This window comes from Rousettus aegyptiacus, unplaced genomic scaffold, assembly GCF_014176215.1.
Source record: "Rousettus aegyptiacus isolate mRouAeg1 unplaced genomic scaffold, mRouAeg1.p scaffold_m13_p_17, whole genome shotgun sequence".
NCBI classification, from domain to species: domain Eukaryota; kingdom Metazoa; phylum Chordata; class Mammalia; order Chiroptera; family Pteropodidae; genus Rousettus; species Rousettus aegyptiacus.
This window is the reverse complement of record NW_023416292.1, coordinates 10,799,670-10,809,038: the sequence shown is the minus strand read 5'-3', so window position 1 is coordinate 10,809,038 and position 9,369 is coordinate 10,799,670. Positions and strand designations below refer to the sequence as shown.

General features: G+C 41.7%; 2 pseudogenes; both read left to right on the top strand.

Annotated features, from left to right (window-relative positions):
• The first annotated feature begins 235 nt into the window (after positions 1-235).
• On the top strand, positions 236-354 carry LOC118613245 (annotated as a pseudogene).
• Positions 355-7,508: 7,154 nt separating this feature from the next.
• LOC118613052 lies at positions 7,509-7,653 on the top strand (annotated as a pseudogene).
• The last annotated feature ends 1,716 nt before the right edge of the window (positions 7,654-9,369 follow it).

Genomic DNA, 9,369 nt, shown 5'->3' with positions numbered 1-9,369 from the left:
AACTCCTGAAAGCACTACTATTCCAGGCTATTAGAGTCTTCATATTCTTTATTCTCAGAGGGGTGGCACTAACTAAAGTCTCTCCTTACTAACTTTAATTGATTAGACAAAGAAATATGGCTTCTGAATAGATGTTACTGGATATACTGTAATTATGTCAACTTATTTGAGAAGATTGCATCTAATTTGGTTTCACAGTCGTTAGATATAGATTTTTTAAAAAAATAAAGGAACAGTCTATGGCCATGCTACCCTGAACAAGCCCGATCCCATCTGATCTTGGAAGTTAAGCAGGGTCAGACCTGGTTAGTACATGGATGGGAGACCAACTTGGAAGATCAGGTGCTGTAGATGTGAAAAATAAAAAATAAAGGATTGCAAGATGATAAGGTCCTTGCAATCTGTGAGGTCATCCAAGGGTTGCTTCGCCTAAAAAATAAAAAATAAATAAAAAGTAAAGAAAGATTACTGGTATATTTGACTTACAGTCAGCATCACGCCTGTACTAGTCTAGAACCTTTCCTGCCCCTGGGTCAGTCCTGACTTGTTTAGTTTTATTCTTATTTAATAATTTACTCTCTTGGGATCTGTAAGGTGAACAATTACTTTCTTGCAACTGGACAATGAGATTGAGCAGAATGTGTTTACCCACAGAAATGATTCTTGGCAGCAGAAATGGAACTCTACTAATAATTACAGGTTTTCACCCAGATGTACTTAAAAAAACAGTAAGTAATGAAAAGATGTATTTTTTATATTTAATATTCTTTTGAAAATAAGAGACATCATTTCTACTTTTATTTCCATATTTGGGTACAGTTATTTCTTGCCTGTGTCACAATGCTTTATTTTTCACCGTCACCATAATTAATGGTCCATCACAATTTGTATATAGAATGAAAGTCAATGAACCACAGCCTCAGGGTGTCCATGATTTAGCCACAACTTAATCTTTAAAATTTTCTCTTTTTTTCCTTCAGCCATGCCGAATTATTTCTTTTTTTAACAAAAGTGTTTTGGTCATCGGTGGCAAGGCATGAGTCTATATGGGATTAGGTCTAAGTCCGGTTCAAAACAAAAGTGGGAGAGTTCTGGGTTGCTCTAGGAGTGAGAGCAGAGGTGGCCATGTCAGCCACATCCAATTCAGTCAGTCAGTGGAGACCTGGACAAACCAAGAAGAAAGGAACCATTGGATACCTTTTTTGGTTCTTGTTCTCTTGTCTACTCTCTCACTTCCCCACAGAGCACGTGGAGTAAATCACCCGTGGCAGTCCTGGAGTTTCCCCATTCAGATCTCCCTTCAGGAAATCCTGCTGCACAGTGGATCGCTGATTGCCAGCTTCCGGTTAACATACTTTTTGCATCTACCACATAGTTCACTCCAGGCTGTGCTTCTGTAGGGCTGCCTCCAGCACAGCTAACAACGGGAGTGGATGTTAGGACCGGATCATTCCTGACCGACGTGGATTCCTCCAATGGCAGCACTGGTCCAGGACTCCCACATTTAAAAGCCAGTCTGGCTGCTGCTATTGAATGTCTGCCCTGCCAGCAACAGAGACCACCAACAGCAAACCCCTGATATGGCATTATTCATTAAGAATACCACCTGGCCCAACCTGGTAGCAGGTTGACTCCATTGAGCACCTTTTGTTCTGGAAATGCCAACAGTTTATCAGGGATAGAATTTTGAAAAACACTGTACTGTGATTTGAGGTTCTTCCTACCCAATCTGTTTTTCCCTCTTTTCACAGATTTTTGACTTACACCATAGTTAGTAGCTACTCCTTGAATAATCCTGCTCACTCCCCATTTATACCTTATAAACACTGACCCCAAGAAAGAAGATACCTATAAAGAAGGGCTCCTGGTGGCTAACTGAGCTAAAATTAAAACACAGAACCTAGCAACCAATTTCTGAACCAGGGGCTTCTCACACAAACGTATGTCAGGGAGAAACCTGCACTAAGCTGCCTGCCTCCCACACTGACTGGCACTGCATTTCTACCATCTGAACCAACCCTTATAAAGGAGTTTCTGGAATTATATTTCATCTAGTAGGACTGAGACTTTCTCCATCCAGTTGTAGCTGCACAGCTATATTCCCATTAGTGTCTTCACCAACCAATCAGAGAATTTTGACCGGTCAGGACAGTGCTTTTTGGACCAATCAAACTACAAGGATTTGGAGTCCTCATTTGCATGAAGATGGCCCAATCAGGGACCAGGGGCAGGGCTTCTGTCTATATAAGTCGGCTCTCTTCTAGCTCAGGGAGCACATTTCCTTTCTACTGAAGACTGCAAAATGCATTTCCCTGGTTGGAGCTGAAACCCCAAAGATGTCCTGGAGCAGGGAGGGGTGGAGTGGAGTGGAGTGGAGCTGTCTAGCTGAGGAGTGGCCTCGCCCCAGGGCCACCTTGCTCCAGGGCCACCTTACAACTGTGCTGTTTCATAATTGATCTGTAACATTATTGAACTGTTCCACAGCTGTGCTATTCTCACAACTGTGTGTTGTATCAAAATTCAGCTGTTTACACTGAATAAAGTTTCGTTCTTCACTACACCCCAAATTGGGGACTCCTGTTGGCATTGAACTGACACCAAGGGACATCAGTTGACATAAGTATTATTAGAGTTTTAATTGTTCCTCTCCCCCACCCAAAGATATGCCGAAGTTCTAACCTTCAGTATCTGTGAATGTGATCTTATTTAGAAATTGGGTCTTTGCAGATGTAATCAAGTTAAAATGAGGTCATTAGGATGAGTCTTTAATCCAATTGGACACTACTGTCCTTATAAGAACAGAAATTATGGAAGGTACAGAAAGAAGAGAGTCACGTGATGACAGAGGCAGAGATTGGAGTTATGATTTCACAAGGCAAGGAGTGCCTGGGCTTTCAGAAGCTGCAAGAGACATAGAAGGATTTTCCCCGCAAGGTCTTGCAGGGAGCATAGCACTGCCACCACAGTTTCAGACTTCTAGCCTCCAGAACTGTGAGGCAAAAAATTTCTGTTGTTTTAAGCCACCTAGTTTGTGATACTTTGTTATGGGAGCCCTAGAAAGCTTATACAAGTATTTCTTCAGATAAATCTCTTGCATATCTAACCCCATTTTCATATCTAAGTTTTGGAAATCCCTAACTGTGACGCTTATCTACTTGTTAGGAGACAGACACAAAATGACATAATGACCCATGGAAGTGGGAGAAGGAAAAGGGGGAGGAGCAAAAGGACGCCGAAGACTTTCAGCTCCTCCTCAATATCAGCATCTCATCACCCTCACTGGGTACATCACGTATGAGCTCTGCCGTGAGGTCTTCTGTGAACCTTGAGTATGAAGGAAAGACTGTGTCTCATGACATGACCAGCTAGATCCCGGCCAGAACAAAAATTGCTTACCATGAATCCCCTCAGAGACCGATTGTCCTCTCCCTTATGCCCCAGATAGACTGGTTCCTTCCTGGGGGCAGGCATGTAAGGCTTTTCACTTTATCTGGAGCGGGTCACACCCCAGCACCCCTATCTATCCTGCCATGTTCTATGTAACTTGTTAGGCCTGCCAACCAGCACAGAGGACGCACACGTCATATTACTGCTGCCAAAGACATGTTTCCATGTAAGTTAAGTTCCCTGGATAAACTCGATGTGATGCTGGAGTTGTCAGCCTCTTTCTTTGGTCTCTTGGCCCTGGGAATTTTATGTAGCATCACGATGAATGAAATCTTACCACATCTAAATCTAGCAGTTTCTTTATAATTCTGATGGCATATACCATTTTATATCTTGTATTCTTTTTGTACCAATTTAATAAAATTCCAATTAAAAACTGTTATGAATATTTCAAAAGTGGTATTTGACTAGATGTGATTCTTTAAAATATTTGCCGTAGAGTTTAATGTGTGGCATCAAGAAAATGCCAGTTTTATCTGTTTTCAAATAAGTGAGAATGGCATTAATACGAGGCTCTGGGACTCTGGGATTGTAAGTCGTGAGAGCTTGGAACAATCTGTTTAAATCTGTGGTATGATGTGATACGTTAGATAGAGTAGAATACAGGATGGTGCGTTTATAAACTCTTTGAAATAATGTGTAAGTAATATGTAAAATTAATTATTTTGTCTTAGCCAATCCAGTTATGACTTGTCTTGACTTGCGGTTTTTATTGAACTAGCCTCACTTTCTCACATCATTTCTTAATTATTTCAAGCAAACATCTTTCAAATGGCTGGGCAGTAACTCCGGACTGTGCCCTGACAAAGCAACGCCATCGTCACCACGATGCTTTTCCCGGGAGAGCAATCCCACCCCCAAAATGAGTTTATCATTCTTGATCTTTTTTTTTTTTTTTCCTGCTAAATTCTGCTGAGAGCCATTGTCACCTATTCATTTGAAAGCTGGAGAAGCGTGTGGCACGTAATATCTGGATCTACAATAGATTTGTCAGAGCTTACGCTTGGGGTGTGTACTGATCTCGTCCGCCTCTCATGGGATGATTGACACACCACTTGTTTTTCACAGGACACACGGGAATTGTAGATCTTATTAGAAATATTACTCGCATGAAAAAAAATATTTTCTAATGATAAAGTATAAGTATATGGCATGTAATAAAGGTGCTCTTAAATTTTGAGCAAAGTGGAACGCATGTCACTTGTGGAGAACCAACATGACCTTTCCGTTTCTTTTTTGAGATTTACATTGTTAAAGTGTACGATAGGTTATGAATCATCTGCAAAGTAATGATCTGTCCAGAAATTATTTTATAGCTCACGTTGTCAAAAAGGTTGAACTTCTCTCTGAAACTAAAAAAATGAATTTCTTAAATATGAAATAAGGCTCAGTTGGTTTAAACAAGAGTATTGGCATCTAATAGATCTGTGCCTATATTATCTTCCGTTCAAAATGTGTTTGTTTCCCTTTTGAAGATTCACATACTTAGAATTTCTCAACTGTCCAAGTGAATGTTCCCAGAGACCATGCCATGAGTATCACCTTATTTTTCCTGCAACTTTTAGCATTCTTTATCAAAGCTTGGGAAATACTTTGGTCTAGAATGTTGTTTAAACATAAAAGTGCCCCAACCATAATACACTGTACATAGAATGAGCAATATAACTGTTATATGAGGAGTGAATAAGATTTTTAAAATATTTGTATGACTTTTTTTTAGAACAATTGGTTAACTAAAATGTGCAAGATATATTTGTAAAATTAGAAAAGAAGAAATGAAAGATGATACTTTGTTCAAATTACCAATTTATATACATTATCTATTTTTTAATTTTCTATATTTCCTTGAGTGAAAATAAAGAGTATGACACAGCATTTTCCCCATTATGTTCCATTCTACAGGATTATTAACTATGATATGATGATCGAAGCTTCTGTGATAAAGTATTAGAAATGATGGATGAAACCACTTGTGGTCATTCAAAATATGTCCATAAATTCTTTGATGCTTCCTTCAAAGTGCAGAGCCTAATTCCCCTTCCTTTGAGTATTACTTTGACTTAGTGATTATGATTCACTTGTCACAAATAGAATACAAGCGGAAGTGATTGTATGTGACTTCAGAAACAAGATCATAAAAAGCACTGTGACTTCCTGCTTGCTGTCTCTCAGATCACTCATTCTGTGGGAAGCCAGCTGTGCCAGGGTATGAGGCCACTCAGAAGTGCTGCCAAGAGGTTGTGTGGTGAAGAACTGAGACCTCCTTCCAACAGCCATGGGAGGGAGCCATCTTTAAAATAGACCCTCCCTCCCCGGCCCCAGTCAAGCCTTCAGATGATTGCAGCCCTGGCCAATAGCTTCACTGCAACCTCATGAAAGACCCTGAACTAGCCCATGCCGCTAAGACATTCCCAGATTCCTGATCTTTAGAAATTTGTGAGATAACAAATATCTGTATTAGGTTGCTAAGTTTGGGGATACTTGACTAATACAGATTCTTTCCTTCTCAAAGCTGTTTCCTTTCTGGTGTTAGTTGTGGATTTTTAAGGGAAGTGGACATACTTTACAGTATAATCCCTGCCCCTCCCCTTTTTTTATTTACCACAAAACATTCTTTGTTTCCCAAAGATACCTGAAGGGTAGAGTTGCACTAAATATTTTGGAGAAAGCCTGATACAGAGCTTTAATTTTTAACAGTCACATTAATAAGAGATCAGATCCACCTAGTTGAGCAATCAATTTAGAGGAATTTGGAACAGCCCAGATGCATTAGGCTAAGCAGAGCACTGAAGTCCAAAGCATTCCAAATTTTTGATCCTCAGTGCATTTCGTGCAGTGAGCAAAGGGTATTGCTACACTTAATTGGCGGAAAATTATCAATATCTGATTAAACAGATTTTTTTTTTTTTTTTGCTAAGAGCTGTTGCCCAAATAATCCATGAAAATTATTAGACTTTCTCATTGTAATGTTGGTCATGTTCCATAGCCGACTGTGAGAAATTTTCAAACTGCAAATGTTAAACCTTTATAATTCAGCCTGGCCATGGGGAAGGTAGTCATAAATTAATAGGAAATGTATTTTTAAATACCTCCATGGAAACTCAAAGAGCCTCATTTTACTGCAGGAAATTGCTACTTGGATTCAGATGAGAATAAGACCTTTTCAAGGGAGACTGCACTATTACAGCAGGCTTCTTCAGAGAACTCATAGGGGAAAGGCTCAAAGAGGATTTACGTGACTCTCAGGGTCAAAAGTTTTGAGAAAAGCTTATTTTTAGGCTACTAACCTCTGAAAAGCAGCCCTAGCTAACACAGGCTCGTGGCCAGCACAGCAGACAGAACTGCTTCCTATCTGACCACTTCTCTTGGTTATAATGGCCGGCTACAGATGGGCAGTGTAAGAATTTCAGCCCCCAATGTCAAAAAAAAAAAAAAAAAAGATTTAATTTCAGTTAATCTAATCACGGGAGCTCTCTGTGTAGTGCTTGAATTGAGTCAAGTCCATTCAGTGGAATCGCAGGCAACTTGCCTAGCTCCTCTCATTCATTGGTTTCATTCCCTTGGTTTGAGCAAATTTTGGGTCTGAACTGATAAATGTTTCACTCTTCACTTGGGCTGCCTAGAAACTAGGAGCCATATAATTGGGTCAGTCATCACCTCTGAATATTAAAAAAATATATGTTTTATTTCTCCCCTCCATGGACCTGACTTTCTATTCCAATAAATAAGTTTTACAATAGTCTTCAAGATAGAGGCTGAGTCAGGGATTCAGGTGCATGGGATATTTGGAGGGCACTGAGGAGAAAGAGAGTGAGGGAAGCAGAAGAAGGCAGAGGGACTAAGCAAGGACGAGGTCTCAGCTGGAGTCCAGCCGCAGCCTTATTCCACAGAAAGCTCTGGAGTATAGATCGTAACACAGAGTTAGTGCAACCGTAAGGAAAGATGTCAGCTTTTTATTATCCCCATGTCAATTACAGGCTCTGGATTGCCCACCTGGGGCTGGGGCTGGGTGGGTGACTTCCCAGGGAGGTGGCTTCTGACGTGCAGAAGTTTGTCCACCACTCTACGGCCATGCCGCCCTGAACAAACCCGATCCCATCTGATCTTGAACAAACCCGATCCCATCTGATCTTGGAAGCTAAGCAGGATCGGGCCTGGTTAGTATTTGGATGGGCGACCACCCAGGAAGACCAGGTGCTGTAGGCTTAAAAAATAGGGGATTGTAAACTGACAAGGTCCTTGCAACCTGTGAGGTCAACCAAGGGTTGCCTCGCCTTAAAAAAAAAAAAAAAAAAAAAAAAAGTTTGTTCACCAGAAAAGGGGGTGACTGTGAACTGTTTGCATCCAACACTCAAGAGCAGCTGGGGTGGGGTTACTGGCCCAGCAAGCTGGAGATCCAGCTCAGGCACCAACAGTGTCCGCCAGAGTTGTCATGTGCGTTTTCATTCATTTTTCTATTTTAATGTATGAATGAGTTTTATTTCTCCTTTTCAAGAAGAGAAGATGTCCTGGGAACATCTGATAAAATTAATAGATCCACATGAAGTAATGTAAGCAGGGCTAAAAAAAAAAAAAAGGTACAAATATGTATGTCCTGCTGATAAAAAGTGTTTACCACAAAGCAAACGTACACTGTAGTGTGAGGAAAAAGAAAGATGGCCTTGGTCAGGCTCCCTACACCGGTAGCTGGCTTCCGAGCAGACGTGACTCAGCACTTCTCCCCTTACCTAACCATGTAACCATGTGCCCCGTACGCATGCGCAGGCTCCCATCATCTGGCAGTGTGCCAACATTGTTTAACCTGTGTATAAACAGTGAGGCCGCCCTGCGAGGCAGGCCGTGCCCTTTGCTGGAATAAAGAGCCACGTCACAATTGCCTAGGGCTCCCCGCATCTTCTTCTGACTGCCGTAGCCTCATACCCCTCACCTTGGAGCTTCAAATCTGCAGCAACACAAGTAGTTATCATAGTACCAGCCCAAAAGCAATGCAACGTTTAGATTGAAAATGTTCTAAGACCTTCTGATTTAATTCACGCGAGGGGGTTTTTTGACCTGCAATGAAACATACCTAACCTGTATATATCATTTAAAATTGAGTTGACGTTTAGAATGTTAACATATGGACCTCTCGTTATTAAAGGGCAAATTTCTAATGTCATTTCTTTACATGGGATGCCTGACCTGAGCTCATTTGAGTATTCTAACTGGCCAGTGAGGTTTTCACTTTGGTGCCTCCACACGTGCCTTAAATACATCGGTTTGTCCCTCAAAGCTTCTCCCTATTCCCCACAGCCCGCGTGCCTCATCTCAGTTAAAGGCACCAGCACCACCCTGCGCCCCTGGTATGGTTTAGACCTGAACCCCCGACAGGCTTCCTCTGACTTCCCGCCGTGCATCTCATCTCTTTCCCTCAGTAGCTATTCTATACTTTTGTCAGAGTGATATTTTACAAGCAGAGATTATTCACATTACGCCCTAAAGTTTGAAATGCCCCCAGGCCAAAATTCTATTTGTGATCTTTCAAGGCCTGACCATAGGCTATTTCATGGCGGGGGTGGGGGTGGGCATGGGGGTGGGAATGGCCATCATGGGGGAAGCTGCCCTTTCCACAGTCACTACGCTGTGATTTTCTGGAGGCAGGGCCGGCAAAGTCTCGGACACAGGTGTCCCCCATATGGGAGCCTTCTTACTGGGGCCTCAGCTGAGGCACTTTCTCTACCTTGATTCAGTAACTTTCCAGGGCTAGCCTGTCTGCCTTTTCTTCTGTCTCAGCCTCCCAGGTTTGTGAAAAGGTAAGGGCCTTTGGTTCAGGGCTCCTGGGCACTGAGATGATTCCCTCCATCATTGTCTTCCCATCTCCTAGAGACCAGATATTTATTTGGCTTAGTATTTCCAGTGACTGGCACATTAAAGGCTCTTGAA